The sequence below is a fragment of the Tupaia chinensis genome, unplaced genomic scaffold, assembly GCF_000334495.1.
Source record: "Tupaia chinensis unplaced genomic scaffold, TupChi_1.0 Scaffold000247_1, whole genome shotgun sequence".
Taxonomy (NCBI): Eukaryota; Metazoa; Chordata; class Mammalia; order Scandentia; family Tupaiidae; genus Tupaia; species Tupaia belangeri.
In genome coordinates, this window is record NW_006159725.1 from 2,950,610 (window position 1) to 2,969,821 (window position 19,212).

At 52.7% G+C, this 19,212-nt stretch overlaps 1 protein-coding gene across 2 annotated transcripts in view; it reads left to right on the top strand.

Annotated features, from left to right (window-relative positions):
• The window catches only part of UBASH3B (ubiquitin associated and SH3 domain containing B), a 170,464-nt gene that overhangs the window by 351 nt on the left and 150,901 nt on the right, over positions 1–19,212 (top strand). The gene's annotated exons all lie outside the window — the stretch shown is intronic.

Consider the following 19,212-nt stretch of genomic DNA (forward strand, 5'->3'; position numbering starts at 1 on the left):
CGGCGCGGGAGCGCTGGACTGGGGTCGCCTCGGGGCGCCTAAAGGCGGGGGACTATGTCACGGGGTTCGAGTCCCGGAGCTGGGACCTAAGCGGTTCTCTAGTGCGCGCCTCGAGGTCTCCAGCGCGGAGCCCCATAAGAGGCAGGGCCCACGGAAGATTCGGGCACCTTCTCCATCTGGAACGCTGGGCTGGCTTAAGGTCATCTGGTGGTTGGGAAAGGCCGGACTGGGAGGTCGGCGCCCCAGCTGCAGCGGCTTCCAGCTCCGGATGTCACTCGGCCCGGTCGCACTCCGGAGTGGGAGGAGCAGGAGCGTGGGTGTGCTGCGTGTTCATTGATAGAGGGTGGGATGAGGAGAAGCGATTCCTCCAGGGGACCCGGTTCCTGCTAGTGGTGACGGCACCGCAGAAGTCTGTAGATGCCTGAGAGTCAGGAGGGGGAGCTGCCCTCCTTCATCCTTCTGGGGGGTAAGGGGCGGTGGGAGAGGGCAGGTGACCATCTCTGCCGCCTGCTGCGAAGAGGCCTGGTTGCCTGCACAGGGCTGGAGCAGCAGGCGTCCTCTTAAGCCACTGGACACAAGTCTGAGGGGCTGGAAGCCTGCCCGAGAGGAAGCCGAGTCCGGTGGCCAGGCCCTCCTCCTCTGGCAGGTTTCCTACGCTGGGGACAGCAGGCCCGCGATCCTGCTGCCGGGCTGCTGCTTTGCATCTTTGAATGACATCACCTGGACAGGAGAGTTGGAAAACTTTATCTTCGTGGGCAAGGGAATGAAAGTTCTTTTCTCCCTGGCTTGGTTTTATCTAGTGATAACTCTCGGTCTCCTTTCCCCTTCCTCTGGGCAGACCTTAATTGTCCTCTACTAACTTGGCTCTTGACCAAAGTGGACCCTTGAAATTGTCCCCCAGACTGCTGGGTCAGGTTGGAGTGGCCCTGGAATGCCTCAAAATGGACCTGTGGTGGTGCCTCCCTCAGGCTGAGTCCTAAGACCTAGGGCTCCAGGTCTGCGGCCAGAATGACAGGGAGAGGTGTGAGCTCTGCAAGGGTGTGTCTGGTGTGTGCGAGACCTCCTTAAACACGGAGGGAAGGCAGCAGGGTTAAGGCCGAAAGAGCAGTCCTGGGCAGCAGCCTGGTCTGCAATGAGAGCAGCAGGGAGGACCTCACTTGCTCAATTAGGAAAGAAACACTTTCCTAAACTCCTCCACGCACCATAGTACTCTTCAACCCAGCTCTGAGAGGCCGTCTTCCTTCTGGTGCAGGCTCCAGGAGGCCTCGCTTGTCACAGACCAGGATTAGTTCTGGCTTGCTCCCCTGAGCCCTTACTCTAAACTGTTCTGTGCTCTTGAGCGGGGTTATCTATTTTATCCTTCTAGCAACCTATTGAGGGCATATGGGGCTCTTGGAAAAGTCATGGCATATTTTTTTTTCTGATTTTCTGTGCAAAAATGCATCATGACTTTTCTTAGAACCCAATACTATATACCCATTTTATGGATCTGGAGAACGAGGTTTAGAGAGGTTATGCAACTTGTTCAAGGTGCCAACAGGACGCGGGGTAGCCAGGATTCAAAATCGGGCATTGCATTTGCACAGCCCCATCTTCACATCCAGGGCCAGGATGTAAGAGGCTTACTGTTGGCGAGTGTGTGGGCCATTGTCTGGCACCCCATGGTAGCCACTACGTGTTAGCTCCCACTGGTAGTTTTCTGGGGTTATTCTAACAGATGACTGTCAGCCGAATGCTTCAGACAATGGAAGCTGATTCTCTTACAGTACTACAGGCCAGAGGCCCAAAATCAGTACTGCTGGGAATTACTGTTGGATCAGTACTGAGGGGGTCAGTACTGCTAGATTAGTAGTGCTGGATCAGTACTGCTGGGATTAGTACTTCTGGGAATCAGTACTGCTGGATCATTACTGCTGGATTAGTACTGTTGGGAATCAGTACTACTGGATCAGTACTGATGGGAATAGTACTGCTGGATCAGTACTGCTGGGGTCAGTACTGCTAGATTAGTAGTGCTGGATCAGTACTGTTGAATCGCTACCACTGAGATCAGTACTGCTGGATCAGCACTGCTTGATCAGTACTGATGGGATTAGTACTGCTGGGGTTAGTACTGATGAGATCAGTACTGCTGGATCGGTACTGCTAGGGTCAGTACTGCTGGATTGCTGGGACTAGCTCTGCATGAATACTTGTTTTGAGTGGGGAAGGCTGAGGATTAGAAATGGACGCAATAACAAACACACAAAGACACGCAAGTTAGAATAGGAAAAGGGAAGAAGGAAGTGGAATGCAGAGAATAAGGGAGGAGAAATTAGAATGCAAAGCCAGTTGTTTTTAGATGTAAATCATCTGAAGATGTGAAAATGACTGGCGCCACATATTTTTTCTTATTTTTTGGGGGGACAATTTAATAAATGCATGTGACTTCCTTTAGCCTGATACTGGGCAGTATCCGGGTATTGGGTATCAACAACAACAGGAAGACAACCATTGACAATAGGCAAATACTGTTTTCATATATAAATGTTTTTTAATAGCCCTGCTAGAATAGCTTACAAAAGCACATTTCTACATGTGTCTACAGGCCACATGTTTTAATCACATGTTTTTAAATTGGCTGCTTTCCACACTGGATCAGTACTGCTGGATCAATAGTGCTGGATAAGTGCTGCTGGGATCAGTACTGCTGGGTCAGTATGGCTGGGATTAATACTGCTGGATCAGTACTACTGGGATCAGTACTGATAGATTAGTACTGCTGGGAATCAGTACTTCTGGGGTCAGTACTCCTGAAATCATACTGCTGGGATCAGTACTGCTGGGATCAGTACTCCTGGGGTCAGTACTGCTGGGATCAGCACTGCTGGGATCAGCATTCCTGGGATCAGTGTTGCTGGGAATCAGTACTGCTGGGGTCAGTGCTCCTGGGATCATACTCCTGGGATCAGTACTCCTGGGGTCAGTACTGCTGGGGTCAGTACTGCTGGGATCAGCACTGCTGGGATCAGCATTCCTGGGATCAGTGTTGCTGGGAATCAGTACTGCTGGGGTCAGTGCTGTGTGTGTGCTTACTGAGGAAATCAATACTGCTGGAGTCAGTACTCCTGGGGTCAGTACTGCTGGGACTCAGTATCCCTGGGATCAGTGCTGCATGGGGTCAGTACTGCTGCTGGAATCAAGTTTGGAGTAGGGCCGTGGTCCCTGTGGATGCTCTTGGGAAGAGTCTGTTCTTTGCCTCTTCCAGGTTCAGGTGGCTGGCTGCTGGCATTCCTTGGCCTGTGGCCACATGGTTCCGGTCTCTGCCTTCGTGGTCAGTGTGTCAATTTCCCTCTGCCTCTTATAAGGGCATCTGTGATGGTGCTTCGAGTGCTCCTGGGTGATCTCTCATCTCAAGATCCCTAACTTGCTCATATCTGCAAAGTGCATTCCTTTTAGCCACACAAGGTGGTGTGCCCAGGTCCTGGGGTTAGGGCGTGACTGGCTTTTGGGGAGTCACTGTTTAGCTGACCACAGCTAGGATTGTTGTCATTTCCAGTGCTGCCTCTTGATGGAGAGGTGACAGAGTAGGCCTGGCAAGAGGTCAGCCGGGCTTGCTCTGCACACAGGGCCCACAGAGGTCCCCTGAGCTGCTTGGAGTCCCTCCCAGGCTTGCTTTCCTCCCTACTTTAGCCAAGAAAGGCTGATGTGGTCAGCCTTCTCCTTAATAACCAGATTCAGGTCTCTAAGAACCGAGTTTCAGAGAGCAGGTTTTGAACTTTATTTTGGGGAGTTGAGAAGAAAAAGAGCAGGTGTCAAAGCTTGTTTTGGGAGAAGCGTCTTTCTCAAGCCCTACGCCTGAGGGGGAAAAGCATGTTGAAACTCCAAGGTGGGGAAGAACAGCGGAGATCTGGGTTCTGGAGAGCCTGGGCATCATGCCTTGAGAAGGAGGAGTGAATATCTCTCACATGGCCCTTCGGAGAGGGACGTTTGCAGGGCCGACAGCTCTGGCTTCCATGGTCACAAGAAGGGCCATGGGCTGCTCCGTGGGAGCCTGCAGAGAGGCCAGAGGCCAGCAGGGCCAGGTCCCAGCCTGCACCCTCTGTGCCATGCAGTGGCCTTACAAGTGTCACTCAGCCTCCCCCACCCCCAGGGCCTTGCTGGCGCCCTCTGAGGGGACCGTGATTAATGACGTGGTGCTTGTTAAGTGCTTGACGGAGCTAAAAGGACAGGAGAGCTGGAGCTGCAGGGTGACCTCAGGGTGTGTTCTCTCTAACTCATTACTCGTGCTGTGCTCGTTTTTTTCCATCGCACTGTGTGAACTTCGGTCCAGCTCAGACACTGCCGTAGACCTGCTGCGTGGGGAAGGATGGAAGGGGTGATTTTGTGGTGCAGTGTGTGTGTGTGTGTGTGTGTGTGTGTGTGCAAGGACCCGCTAAGGAGGTGTTAGGGAGAGCAGGAAGGAAACTTTTAAGGCCCAAATGGCCTATCCCTTCCTTCTTTCTGTGCCCTTAGCACTTCCCTGTTCTAGAAGTTCTAAAAATAAAGGTCCAGCTTCCTCGGGGCAAGTAGATTGGTGAGCAGGGAGAGGAAGAGTGTGTTGGGTAAGGGCCTGTAGAGAAGGCCTCTGGGGTCAGTAGAGGGGTTGAACGCAACACACACCGAGAGGCAGGACAGGAACTCTGACAAGCGCTGTCGTTGTCGCTGTGTGCAACCCGACTTGATGTCAGAGCCCCCAGATCCCCTTTCTGACCCCTGTGGTTTCTGGGGAGAGAGTTTCTCCTCTCGGCTTACCTGGAGCCTAACTTCTAAACTTCAGCCTTGGAGTGAGTCACTGAATAATTGAATTTGAAGACTCCTTGCTGAAAGAAGCCTGACCTTTCTTGTCTTTCTTTTTTTTTTTTTTTTTTTTTTTTTTTTTTTTTTTTAATTCCCAGAGAGTGCATGACAAAGCACCTCCCATTGGGGTGTGGTCACACCCTGGTCCTTCTTTCTCCATTTCTCCATGCATACAAGCCTGGTGTGTTTTTCATGCTATTGAGGTGGGATTTAAACTACAGTTGACCATGTGGGCGTGGGCTCCAGCTCTCTTCACCACTGGGGCTCATCTGTCCCTGACCTCATCTTTAAAAGAGGTTTTTGCTTTAGGGTGCATGTGCTTCTGGAGAGAAAGAGAGACAGAGATGGTGAAAGGGAAAGTGAGAAATCACCCCACACCCCACCCCGGGGATGGCCACACCCCAATCCCTTCTCCTCCCAGGATCTTAGGCCCACCTACACGCAAGCCTTGTGTGTTTTCGAGCCACCGGGTCCATGATTTGAACCGTGGTTGGCCATGTGGGAGTCTAGAGATATAACCGCTACGCTATCTGCTGCCCCCCTGCCATGACCTCTTTTTTTAATTTTTATTTTTTGAGGCTACCTGTGGCTGTAACTTTTTCTTTCTATAGAAAATAGCATTTCAACGTTTCCTGTTGATTGGGAAAGAATAATTCTGGGGAAGCACCTTTCAAGAATCCGATGTTCTGAGTTCTAATCCAGCTTCTAAACACCACTTGAGTGTCAGGTCTCCCATTTAGCCTGCTTTCTGTGACATCCTGATTAGCTTCTGTGCATGACAGTACATGTCCGCTCACACAAGCCTTTGCAGAGATAAAAGCGCTCATGGTAGGAGGGCACTTGGGAGTAAACCATAGCAGCTGGGCACAGGGCACGACAGTGAGATGGTAACTGAGTCTTGGGAAGATTTACACGGACCGTTGGGTGTCCTTTTTTCCACTAGAAGTATTTGTACAATGCCTCGTTAAAGGGCAAGACAGGGCAGAAAGGAGTGTGGACAGAGAGCCGCGCTGGCCATGCCGGCCATGCCTCACTGCGCAGAGATAAAAGCAGCTCCAGCCCGTGTGGGCGCAGAGTGGCACCATGCAGAGCCCTGAATGAAAGTGTCTGGTTTCTCGGGCTGTCTCCTGCTCACCTGGTGTTTGATACCGGATCCTCTGTCATGCTGGTCAGCCAGCCCCTGTGACATGTGACTGACCCTGGTCTGGGGCTGTGGCTGTGCTGCTTTCTCAGCGCCCTCAGGCAGAGCAGGAAGAACTGGGGCTCTTGTAGAGCTGATGGGATCTAGCTGGTGGGAGGGTGAGGAAGGCTCTGCTCTGTTTGGATTGCCCATGCGTTCACATGACACTCTTACGTGTGTGTGTGTGTGTGTGTGTGTGTGTTATTCGCAGTTTCAAACTTGCTCTCCTATGCCTTAAGTCCCTTCTTGATCCACACAGCAGTCCCGTGAGCTAAAGCACACGCTGCTTGCCTTGTTTAAAGATGAGGAGCCTTGGGGACCAGTAGTTAGCGTAATGGCTATGTCGCTGGACTCCCACGTAGTCAACCGTGGTTCGAGTCCCGGACCTGGTGGCTTAAACTCACGCTGGACGTGTGTGCGTGCATGCCCAAGATCCTGAGAGGAGAATGGAGGAGAAGGGATTGCGGCGTGGCCATCTCCCCTGGGGGGTGATTTCTCACTTTCTGTCTCTCTATCTCTGTCTGTCTGGCGAGCGCACACGCCTTATAGTGAAAAAAACCTCTCCAAAAAAAAAAAAAATGAGGAGCTTTGAGGCTTGGGAACTTGCCCAGTGTTACACACCTAGCACACAGGGGCCCTGGCGCCATAACAGCCTCAAGGTAAAATTGCAAGTCCACTGAACTTTGTAGGTTCCCAGAGGTCCTGGTTCAAAGACCTTGACATACTTTGCTTTTTTTTTTTTTTTTTTTTAAGAGATTTTTGCCTTAGGGCATGTGTACTCTCTGGGAAGAGAGAAAGAGAGACAGAAACAGTGAAAGGAAAAGTTAGATATCACCCCCCACGGGGGATGGCCACACTACAATCCCTTCTCCTTCATTCTCCTCCTGGGATTTTGGGCATGCACATACACATACTCAGAATGATTTTTAAGCCACTGGGTCCAGGACTCGAACTGTGGTTGACCACATGGGAGTCCAGTGATGTAACCACTACACCATCTGCTGGCCCTGACATGCTTTCTTTTTAACTGTATTGGCGAAGAAGTTACATGTAATGAACTAAGCCTATGGAAAGACGGATGCATTTTGACGAGTGAATGTACCCGGATGTCACCGGTACAGGGTACAGCACATCACATTCATCACCCTACACGTTTGCTTGTAATCCGTGCCCTCTTCCCTGAGCCCTGGACAGCCCCGACTGCTTTCTGTCCCTGTAGATTCGTTTGTATTTTCCAGACGTGCACGTTGGTGGCATCATCCAATGCGTGCTCTTGCACCTGGCTCCTTTCCTTCCACGTCCTGTTTTTGAGACTCATCCAGCCTGTTTCAGCAATTTGTCTCTTTTTATTGCTGAGTAGACATGGAGGTATTTGAATGTGCTCGTAGCATAATTATAATCCCTTGCACACAGCTTCTGTGAAATTCCCTGACACCCTAATTTCTAATAACACGTTAGGTTTTTAGGCCTCTTTAGAGATTACAAAGCAGATTTGCATACATAATCGCTATCAAGTCTCAGGCATTGATCATTTGAGGAGGAAACAGGCTCAGAAGATTAAGTGTCACAAGCATTGAAGAGCATCCTGCCTTCTGGCTCTCACTGTGGTTTTTGTCACCACCCTGACCCCTGCCTCAACCACCCCAAATTCTGGCTGCCTTTGCATGAGTGGACAGTGTTTTGTTTGTTTGTTTGTTTGTTTTTGAGATGTTTGCTATAGGGCACGTGCACTCATCAGAGAGACAGAGAGAGACAGAGAAACAGAAAGTGAGAAGTCACTGCCTTAGGGGGATGGCCACACCACAATCCCTTCTCCTTCATTCTCTTGGGATGTTGGGCAGGCCCGCACTTGCGCCCAGTGTGTCAAGCTGCCGGGTCCAGGACTTGAACCATAGTTGACATGTGGGAGTTCAGCTCCTTAACCACTATGCCACCTGCTTGCCCTAGTGGATGGTTATTCTTCGAGCCCAGATTTTGCTTTTTTCAGAAAGGCAGCAGCAAGGCCAAGGCTGTCCCGTGCCTCCTTGGGACACTGGGGACAGCCTACTGGGGCTATCAGTACATCCCCACCCAAAGGCGCCCATGGGGGTGCGAGGCGGGTGTCTGTCTACCTGGACATCAGGAGCTAAGGAGCCCCCGTGCTTACCTGCTCCGTCCCTCCTGCCCTGAGCACGGAGGTCCAAACTTGTCGTTCCAGCCAGCCCGGATCCCAACTCTGCTTTTTACCAGCTGGGTAGCCTTGGACACATTGCTGACACCCTAAGCCTCAGTTTCCCTGTCTGTAAAATGCTGACAATAATACCTACCTCGAAGGATCATTGTGAGGATTAAGATGCCAGTCCAGGGGCCAACAGTGGCATGGTGGTTGAGGTGCTCGACTCCCGCATGGCTGATCATGATTCAACTCCCTAACCTGGAGATTGCTTTCTCACTTCTCTCTCTTTCATATGTGCGTGCACATGTGTCTTACAGAAAATTTATATGTGTGTGTGTGTATATATATATAATAAAAATTAAATAATTCTTTTTTAGAAAGAATTATTTTATTTAACTTTATTTACTTATTCATTTTTATTTATTTTAATTTGACCAGAGAGGGGCAGAGTGAGAGAGAGAGAGAGAGAGAGAGAGAAAGCCTTCAGGTCTGGGACTTGAACCACGGTTGACCATGTGGGAGTCCAGTGCCCTTAACTACCATGCCACCTGCTGGCCCCAATAAATGATTCTTATTCCAAAAAATTTTTTATTTTTAAAGATGCCAGTCCATACTGTCAGAGAGCAGCTGGCCTCGGCAGCTCCGGTAGCTTTTACAGATGCTCACGTGGTGACGTGTTGTGCAGGCTGCCCTTGGTCGCGCTGTTCTCGTCCCTCTTACGCACTTCCCCGCTCCTCACTGAGCTCTGGGCAGAAAGGAGTGAGGTGGGCAGAGGCCCCGTGATGCTTTCTCCTTCTGTTTCTCATTCTGTCCCTGCGTTCCTCTCTCTGGCGTGCCCTGAGGGTGCCAGGCCTAAGTAGAAGCAGACCCCGCACAGAGCCGGCGCTGCCCAAGTCCTGACAGTAATAAATGGCCTAGGCTGGGGACGCGAAGGGGGACCATATGCTTGTCTTCTGCTTCTCTCAAACGGAGTCAGACTCAAGCCCTGCAGAGAGAGAGAGAGAAGAGGCCCCCTTAAGAACAGCTCGTCTCGGCACTGTGACGGGCACAGCCCCAAGCGGGACATGCAGTCAGTGCCAGAATGATGTCCCGGCCTCGCAGGACTGGAAGCTCTTGTCTTCATTGGAAGAGTCTCCCAGGGGCCCTGGGCGTTTGCCCAAAGGCTCATAGGAGGATCTCTGGTTTTTCTCTTGTCCTTGGAAGATGGGTGGACAGATAGAACTACTGGATCCGGAGTCCAGACCCTCTGCTGGGGCTCAGGGTCCATGGAGGTGACCTGCTTTCTTGCTAATGTCCCCATTTCCCTGGAGACTTTGCAGCCATGCCCTTTGCTTCCTGCTATCCGCGGGGATGAGGTCTGTGGCGAAGTGTCCTGGGTGAACATCAGAGTGTGTGCTCCTACTGTGTGCAGGGTGTCCTGCTCAGCTCTGGCCGTCCCCAGAGGGGAAGGCTCTCTAGCTGGCCTCTGTGCTCTGCAATGACTCTGTGAGTAGCAGGCCTGCCTTTTCTTTCTTTGGCTAAGATTTTTTGCTGTTGGGTGCATGTACTTACCAGAGACAGAGAGAGAGAGAGAGAGAGAGACAGAGAGGGAAAGTGAGAAATCAACCCCGGAGGGGGCAGGATTGCCATGCTGCAGTCCCTTCTCTGCCATTCTCCTCTGGATATTGGGCATGCATACACACGTATGCAACTTGATTTTCAAATCACTTGGTCCAGGACTCAAATTACGACGGTCCTGTGGGATCCAATATCTTAATCTCCACACACCACCTGCTGGCCCCCAGGCCCGCCTTTTCTAGGCTTGGTGAACAAAATGTGATAGCCCAAGGCTCACCCCCACCTAGCCCCGCGGTAGCACTCCCTAAAGCAAGCTGGGCTCCCCTTTCTTCCAGACCCAGCCTCACTCTCTCCTGTCTCTCCTGCCCACTGACTGGACTCTCACACATCCTTCTCCCTCTGAGGCCTCAATCATCCCAACTGCAAAGGGGATGGAAGCCAATGCCTCCAAGATCCCGTCCAGGTCTGGTGACCGTAGGACGATGTGGATGATGACACAGGTTGGCGTTTTGAACAGTGCACGAATGATTTCTGTCCCCGAGGTGCTTTCCTATTCCTGTGTTCAGACCTTTTGACTTTTCTCCTGTTGTTTAGGTTTTGTTTTCCACGCAGCTTTATTGTCAAATCCTTCAGTTCTCCTTATAAGAAACGTGTCCGGACCATTGATAATCTAGAGAGTAAATAAACGGAAAGCGAAAGGTAGAGAGTGACGACAGGGGCCTCGTGTAGTACGATGCTCAAATTGGTACCTACTGTGTGCTTGCAAAATATAACCAAACGGCTGGTTAGTGCGGGGAGGTTCCCAGGAGCCAGCGCTGCAGTACATAAATTGCTCGTGGGAGCCTTTCTAATGAAAGGGACGTTGTCCCTCCCGGGGAGTCTCCAGCTCTTCCGGCAGCACCCCGTTATTATCCCTGGCCCTGTGGAAGCATAAACACCCTTGTGCATAAGAACCTGTGACACGAACCCCCGGACCAGGGCCATCCCACACAGACAGAAAGCTGAAGGAACCCGCTTTCAGGCCCCAGGTCCCAGATCACCGAGGGGAACCGGCTGCACAGGTGGCCAGCGCCTCCCAGTGGTCCATTTCTCTCATGGCTTGTCGATGACCCTTCCAGGTGGATCAGCTGGCAGCCTTGTTGAGGGTCTGCGTCCCTTTCCGTCACTGTTTGTTCTTCCAACGTGGGAAGGAAGCACTGAGCGGTGGAGCGGGGTCTGCCTGGTGGCTGTGTTGGTATCGTCTGTTTAGGAAGCATAGGCGAGCACGGGCAGACCCGGCAGGCAGACCTAGGTGGGCAGACCCAGCAGGGAGACGGCCAAGGGACCAGGTCGGCAGGCCCAGGCGGGTAGACCCGGTGGACAGACCCAGGAGGGCAGACCCAGGTGAGCAGACCCTGAGGACAGACCCAGGTGGGCAGACCCAGGCGGGTAGACCCAGGCTGGCAGACCCGGCGTACAGACCCAGGCGGGCAGACCCAGGTGGGCAGACCAGGCGGGCAGACCCAGGCGGCTGCAGGAGTTCTCCTGGGAGCATCTACAGTCCCTCTTCTTAATCACACCATGAACTGCTCACCTGCTGCTCTTTCCGCCTCTTTTTGCCTAAGATTTTTCCATCCTGGAGAGTAAATTTGAGCACGATGCGTGTGGCCTCCCTTACCCTGCTCCTGTCTCCTCCTCTCTCTCCCCAGAGCTTCCCCTGTAGTTTTCCTAAAGCCCACCTGTCTCAGAAGGTAGGCCATTGCTTTAAAGATGTCGGGACACTTCCCCTCTTACAGGCGCCTGTTAGGCCTATGCTATAGGAGTGGGAGGACAGAGTCGTCAGATCTAATCTTGTCTTGACTTCCAGAGCCGCCATCCAGTGTGGAAGACCAGGAGTTATGATAAAGCGGGAGAACGGGATGCGAGGGGCAGCAGACACCCCTGTGTGCACGCATGCAGAGGGCCACGCAGTTGGTGCAGTGAGCACAAGAGTGAGCCCGGACAGAGAGTAAGGAGGGCCTGGGAAGGACCTGGGAAGACTCTAGACTGTCCATGTGGTTTAAACTAGACCCTAAGGGCTTAAGAGCCTGCTTGGAAGGAACCTCCAGAGGTGGGGTCTCAGAATCACATAGCCGATGGGGCCAGCAGGTGGCGTGGTGGTTAAAGGCGCTGGGTTCCTACATGACCGACCACGGTTCGAGTCCTAGACCTGGTGGCTTGCTTTCTCCCTTTCTCTCTCTATCTCTCTCTGGTCAAATTTTTAAAAAATAATAATAAATAAATAATTCTTTAAAGAAAATCACATAGCCAGAGCTGCTGGCTCCAGTCAGTAACATTATTATTATTTAATTTGCCATAGGGTGAGTGCACTTGCTGGAGAGAGACAGAGAGGAAGAAAGAGAAAGGAGCCAGCAGGTAGCATGGTGGTTAAGGAGCTGGACTCCCACATGGCTGACAGCGGTTCGAATCCTGGACCTGGTTGCTTACTTTCTCCCTTTCTTTTTCCCTCTCTCTCTGTCTTTCTGTGGTGAGTTCATATGCTCTATAGCAAATTAAATAATAATAATAATGAATTAAATAAATAATTATTTTTCAAAAACTCAGAAAGCACCTTCCAGGGGACTCGCCAGACTGTAATCCCTTCTCCCCCATCCTCCTCTTGGGGTTTTGGGCATACCCATGTGCACATGACCCAGGATGCTTTTCAGACCACTGGGTCCGGGACATAAACCATGCAGGCGGCCTTGTGGAATCTGGCCACTTTAACCACCACACCATTGGCTAGCCCAAATAACCTCATTTGACACTTAAGTAAAGTGAGACCTGCAAATGAAGTGACTTTTCAAGCTCCATCAGCTAGCCTGTGAGAGGACCCCAGCTTAGGCCTGCTGGTGCCTAAGACCCCGGCTAGACCAGGGTTTCTTTGTTTTATATCAGGCAACTCCCCTGAGTCCTGCCTGAAGGAACAGAGTTTTAAACAAGGTTCTGGCTCAGTTTCCCGGGGGTGCGGGCTGGTCCTCCATCTGAGTTGGCCCTTCCATGGAGCCGCTCTGTTTTTCCGTTGGTCCTGTGAGGCTGCCAGCTGTGTGTTTGCATTGTGGTTTGCAGAAGAGGGTGCAAACTCATGGACAGGCCAGTTGGATAGTCACCTCTGAGGAGGCGGGTGGGTGACACGGTGAGAAGGCGCCTCTCTCACCAGTGGCAGGGGAGATTCAGGGGAGCCATCGTTGTCTCAGAATCCCACCCCTGAACGTAAGTGCAGGTCTGTTCCACTCCCGAGGAAAGAAAATTGGCTTCTGAGATGAAAGGCCGGGTTCGGGTCCTGGGTCTGTCGCTGTCTGAGGATGTGGTTTTGAGCATGTTATTTCTACCCATTGGATGAATCAAAACGAGGCGATGGATATAAAAGTAATGAAAACCACGAAGTGGCATACCCACGCCAAGAGATACCGCTGTTATCAGCAGGTGGGGCCTGGTTAAGTGGACGCCCTTTGTGAACTGTCATTCTGTGGGGTGACTGTCAGTCCAGGCCGGTCTCCCTGGCTCGCAGAGCTTGGTGTTTCAGAGTGGCCGCTCCCATCCGCAGGTGGCATGGTGGTTAAGGCGCTGGACCTCCACGTGGTCGACCACGGTTCTAGTCCCAGATCCAGCAACTTGAAGATCATGCAGGGCACATGTGCGTGTGTGCCCAAAACCCCAGGAGGAGAATGGATGCCCCCCTGGTGGGAGGGGGAAGTTCTCAGTTTCCCTCTCACTGCCTCTCTCTGTCTCTCTCAGATGAGGTGAGCATATACACCCTATGGCAAAACCTGAAAAAGAACCAAACAGTAAAAAGCAGAGCGGCCTCTCCCTTCAGGATGAGGAACACCACCAGCCGCTGCTGGTGCTGGTTCCGCCTGAGCGAGTACTTCCTCCTGGAAGCTTGTGTTCTCAGTCCGTCCCTTTTGGGAAGTTGGGGCATGAGTCACAGTGAGTTAGCAAGTGGCTCTGTGACCTACCAGGAGCTCCTTGAGATGCAGCGCTGACGACCAGTGCTGACCTCCTCTCCCCTTGCAGCCACCTGCGGCCAATTCAGGGCCCATGTCCTCGCTCATGCCCTCCCTAGCGTGGAGGTCGGAGTCTGAAGTGGGTGTCATGGGCTCAGTCGAGGTCCAGAGCTGCGTTCTTCTGAGGCTCCAGGAAGAGATTGGTTTCCTGGACTTCTGCCAGAGGCCCCCGCGTGCCTGGCCCCTAGTCGCTTTCTGGTCTCAGACGACATTGCTCCAGCCTCGGTGCTCCTTCTTGCACCTCCTCCTTGTCTGCTGCCACCTTCCTCTGTCCTGGATAAGGAGTCACCAGTGTCTCCCAGTCAGGGCTGTCATCGCACCTGCAGACTCCCTGCTGCGTAGAAGGCCACATGCACATAGGGTCTGGGGAGAGGGACGTGGACAGCTGTGGGGGCTTCATTCTGTCTACCACAGTGTGTGTGTGTGCATGTGCATGTGTGTATGCGCATGTGTGTGCACGTGTGTGTGCTTGTGTGTAGGCACTTGGCTGGCTTTTGTCCTTCGTTTAGGACATTTGTCATGGGGGAGGGGCCTGCTAGGCCACCTCCTCTGCCTCTCCTTTTTCCAATTCCTCCTTTGTCACCATCAGCCTTCCCATCCCCACCCCAAGCACCGAGAACTCATGGCAAACCTTCACTGAGGGCCCGCTGTGTGCCAGGCCACTCCCTCCCACGTGTGTTATCGCTCATGTCCATCCCGTCATCCCTGCACAGTGAGAGCTGTGGTCATCCCAAAGCAGAGACGTTCAGCCCACCCTAGCTCACACCGCCGATGGGACCAGATGCGAGCCCAGCCCAGGCTCGGAGTCAACTTCGGCAGCACCCACCAGTGTCGGAGCAGCAGCGGTGTGCAGTGAGGCTTGAGGATAGTAAGGGAAGGAAGCGTGAGTCTGAAGAGAAGCTGTCAAGTCCCTGATCACACACAACCGGGGTCAAGAGTGCAGCCCGACCTCCCAGTGATTGGTCTGCCCAAGGCCCAGCCGACTGTCACGTGGTTGGCCGTCTAGTCACGTGGTCTGGAGTCTCAGCAATGTCGCTGGTCTATCTAGAAGCACACTCGCGCGTGTGTGTGTGTGTGTGTGTGTGTGTGCACGCACCCTGCCCCTCTCAGCTCCAGCTATGAGAAGGTGGGCCCAGAGCTGAGTTTGGGAGACACAGACGCCCAGTCCTGCCACCCAGGCCCAGCCACCACCCACAGCTGCCTGCTGCCCCTAGTCGTGGAAATGGGCAGGGTGTTCCTGTCCCCCGTGCCTCCATGCAGGGCTCCTCGGGCATAGGTGCTTGAGTCTGGGCAACCTGACGTGCCCTCAAACTCCCACTCCACTTTGGGTACGTTCACACACCCTCTGAGCTCAGTGTTCTCATCTCCCAAGTGAAGGTAATAGCATCTCCTCGAGGAGTGGGGACAGGGATTCAACGAGACAGCACAGTGCATGATCCTGGTAGAGAGGTGGTTACGGCCCCGTCCTTGGAATCACCAGGTGGAGCAGGGCTCAGCAGGCAACTTGGGATGTAAGTTCATTAGCCGTTCTGAGTGTTTGACAAGAGTGGTTTGCTAAGTCTTTCCCCCTATTTCTTTAAAGCCTGGGGCCTAGGTTAATTTTGTATTTTTTAAGAGATATTTTTTTGCTGTAGGGCACTCACTGGAGATACACACACACACACACACACACACACACACAGATCACACCTTAGGAATGATGACCATGATGCAGCCCCTTCTCCGCCATCCTCCTTTCAGGATTTGGGGCATGCACACACACATGCCTGGCGTGTGTCTCAAGCCACTGGGTCTGAGACTCAAACTGAGTTTGGCCATATGGAAGTCCAGCACCTTAACCTGCTGGCCCCTTTAGGGCTAATTTAATAACCATGGGTTGATCTGACTAGTGCTTTTGGGAGGGTGAGGTGGAGGGGCACCGGGAGGGGCTGGGCTCTTCTTGCCTTGCTTCACTGTGGGAGCCCGGAGGCCCGCCTCTGCCTGGCCTCAGTTGTACTCGGTGCTCCGAGCTGCTGCTCTCCTTATCCAGAAGAATCCCTGAGACCCTGCAGGGTGGTGACAAGGGCAAGTCCCAGCATCTAGACAGTCAGCGGATGAGTAAGGATGAGCTTCCTGGGCCTCTGGGCTTCAGCCCTGCAGCATCTCTGAGCCTCAGGACTGGTAAGGCTGGGGCCATCTCTTCTCTCCCATGAAATCACAAGCTCGTTTATGTAAGGCTGCAGACTCCGTGCCCCTTGCTGTCCGACCACCTCCAGGGCCATGGATCTCCAGTACCGCCTCTTCTAGCCTTGGCAGGGAGGGGGCGAGGGCAGCTGTCTCACCCTGGCCTGTAGTTGTCAGCCCTGCGACCAGTGGAGTGGGAGATGGGCTGAAGGAGGACGGGATGGAGGCTTCAGAGGGACGCCATGCCAGACACGCTTGGGGGCTCTGAGCCGCCGTGACTCTCAGGGGCCTTGGGTACACAGAGGAGGCTGCAATTGCTGGGCAGCTGGTTCTGCAGAGTGTAGAGGGCAGAACCTCAGCATGCAAAGTTCTGGGGCTTGTTTTATTCTTTTTCTTTGCTTTTAGTTTTTTGCCATAAGACGTGTGCACTCTCCATAGAGACACAGAGATAGGGGAATTGAGAAATCCCTCCCCCCACCCCCAGAAGGCATGACTACACCACAATCCCTTTTCCTCCATTCTCCTCTTGGGATTTTGGGCATGCACGCACACGTGCCCAGAGTGATTCTCAAGCTGCCAGGTCCAGGACTCGAACCATGGTCAGCTATGTGGAAATCCATCCCCTTGGCCACCACACTACCTGCTAGCCTCTTGTTCGTTTTTTTTCCCCCATGTCCCCTTGCCATCTGTGGCGCAAGCAGCATGGGGCTCCACAGGTTCGGTCTGGAGAAAATCGAACCCATGAGGAAGATGCCAGGACAGGAGGAGCACCCATCAGTCCCACCAACCTTGCCCAGTCCCATCTTTGTGCCTGACACCCAGGAGTGGGGCCAAGTTCTGGAGATGCAAGTAGGATTCAGACCTGGTCCTGGCCACAGGCCCTCCCTCGAGGAGACAGACTCAAGCAGATGACTTCAGTATGATCCATGGAGAGGGAAAAAAAAAGGAAAGAGGGGGACATCTCTCCTAGGACATCTACGGGTATGTCTGTGCAAAGGGGATGCATTTGTTATTAGTCTTTTTAAAATTTTGACCAGAGAGAGACAGAGAGAGAGAGAGAAAGGGGAAGTGAAAACAAGTCTCCAGGTCCGGGACTTGAACCACAGTCGCCATATGGGAATCCAGCACCTTAACTACCATATCACCTGCCGGCCCCAATTGGCATGAACTTTTTTATTTATTTATTTATTTTGGAGAGGTTTTTGCTATAGGGTGCGTGCGCTCGCCAGACAGACAGACAGAGACATAGAGACAGAAAGCGAGAAATCACCCCCCAGGGGGGATGGCCACGCCGCAATCCCTTCTCCTCCATTCTCCTCTCAGGATCTTGGGCACACGCGCACATGCGCCCGGCGGGAGTTCTAAGCCACCGGGTCCGGGACGTGAACTGAGGTCGACTACGTGGTAGTCCAGCGACAGCCATTACACTAACTACTGGTTCCCGGCATGAACTTTTTAAAAAGTCTGTTTATTTATTTCTTCAGAGAAAGAGAGTGAGGGTGGGAGTTTCAGTGGGGTCTTTGTGCTGCTGTCACCCTCCAGCCTCAGCCGGAGAGATCACAGACACCCACATGCACCCTGTGTGTTTGGAGACCCTGGAGCACAAACCCAGGGCGCCCGTGCGCCTCCAGCCTTGCAGACATGGCATTGCAGGAGCCACTGCGGCCAGCTGGGTGAGCTGAATGGCTGGCCGAAATTGCCGGGGGCAGATTTCAGTTGATGTAGAGGAGCAACTTCTGGAAACCAGTGGCCGACCATGTTGCTCTGTTGGCCTTCTAAGGGAATGTGCTCCCCTGGTTGAGGTACAGACAGCCACATGGGCTGCCTCAGGACTGAGAGTTCTATGCTGGAGTCAGGACCGGCTCCGAAGGCCCAGGGGGTCGGGCCAGGCCAAACTGGGACCTGAGGCCTACAGGAGTACATATGTCTGAGGGTGTCCTTTAGGGGTCAGCTTCTGGGTGGCTGCTTTCATGGGCATGGTTCCTAAGGCTGGTGGGACTGGATGGTCCGTACACCATGCTGGAGAGACGAGTAGGGGTGAATTGAGGGGAACCAAACTGGGGGCCTCCGAAGTGGGGAGCCTGGGGCAGTCACAAGCTGGCCGGTGTGCACAGTGAGCACCAGCCCACCAGCCGTGGTGGGCTCTGGGCATGGGACGGAGAGACGTGATGGGGAGGGGAATGGGTCAAGGCTCACAACTGCAGGAAGCCAAAGAATAAGTGAGGAGAATACCAGGGCTTGAGGCTCCTGGGGGTGACTTTGAATTTGTAACAGTTTAAAAGGTTGAAACTTTCAGCAGTAAGAGAAATAGCCTTAGGTAAGACTTAATCTCTTTACAATAGAACATTCTAGAAAGGCCGATGTTCTGTCACTGCAATTCTAAAGATGGAGAGAATATGTAGTGCAACTTTTTCCTAAAGCGACCAAGTCCAAAAGAGGGTTCTCTTTGCTCTGGAATTCTTTTTCTACAGGAGTTGTCTTTAAAAGAGAAAGATCGCGGTGAAGAAGGAAGGGTGCTTGGGTTTCTTTAGCCTTTCTCAGCTTACCTCTGCGAGGCTGTCAAGACAGTGGTGCGTCATTTTAGAGCTGCGGATCAAGGACTCGGGATGCTTTTCATTCCTCCTTTGGACTAATTTTCAGTTCATAGGATCTGGCTTGGTGTGGTGCATACTGTGCTCAGGTCAAAAGGAACAAATATGGGCCCACCTTGGTGGCACAGTCCTTAGAGTTCTGGACTATGGGGTAGGGAAGTCACATAGCCGACCATGGCTTGGGATCCCCGAGTCAGCCGGAAAACATGCCAGGCACACAGGGTACCCGAGACCTGGCAGGCTGAAGGGCTGGGAGACGAGGGTCATAGCATGAGCAGACGCTGTTGCCAGCGCTTCTCTGTCTTTCTCTTGCACACTCTCCTGCATGCATATGTGCTCTCTATCAAAAGGGAAGGGAAGAGGAGGGGAGGGGAGGGGAGGGGAGAGAAGAAAAAAAAGAAGAGAAGAGAGGCGAGGCGAGGCGAGGCGAGAAGAGAAGAGAAGAGAAGAGAAGAGAAGAGAAGAGAAGAGAGAAAAGAAAAAAAAGACAATGAATGACTTCTGCCACCTTGGCGCTCCCAGTCAACTAAAAAAGACAAATAAAAGCTAACTAATAATAATAATTAAATAATAACTTAAAGGCAGGTCCCATGGCCTGGTGGTTGAGGGAACCAGATCCCGCATGACTGACTGTGGTTCAAATCCTGGCCCCGGTGATTTGAGAAGCATCCCAGGCACGCATGTGTGCATGTGTGTCCCAAATCCCGACAGGATGGGGAGATG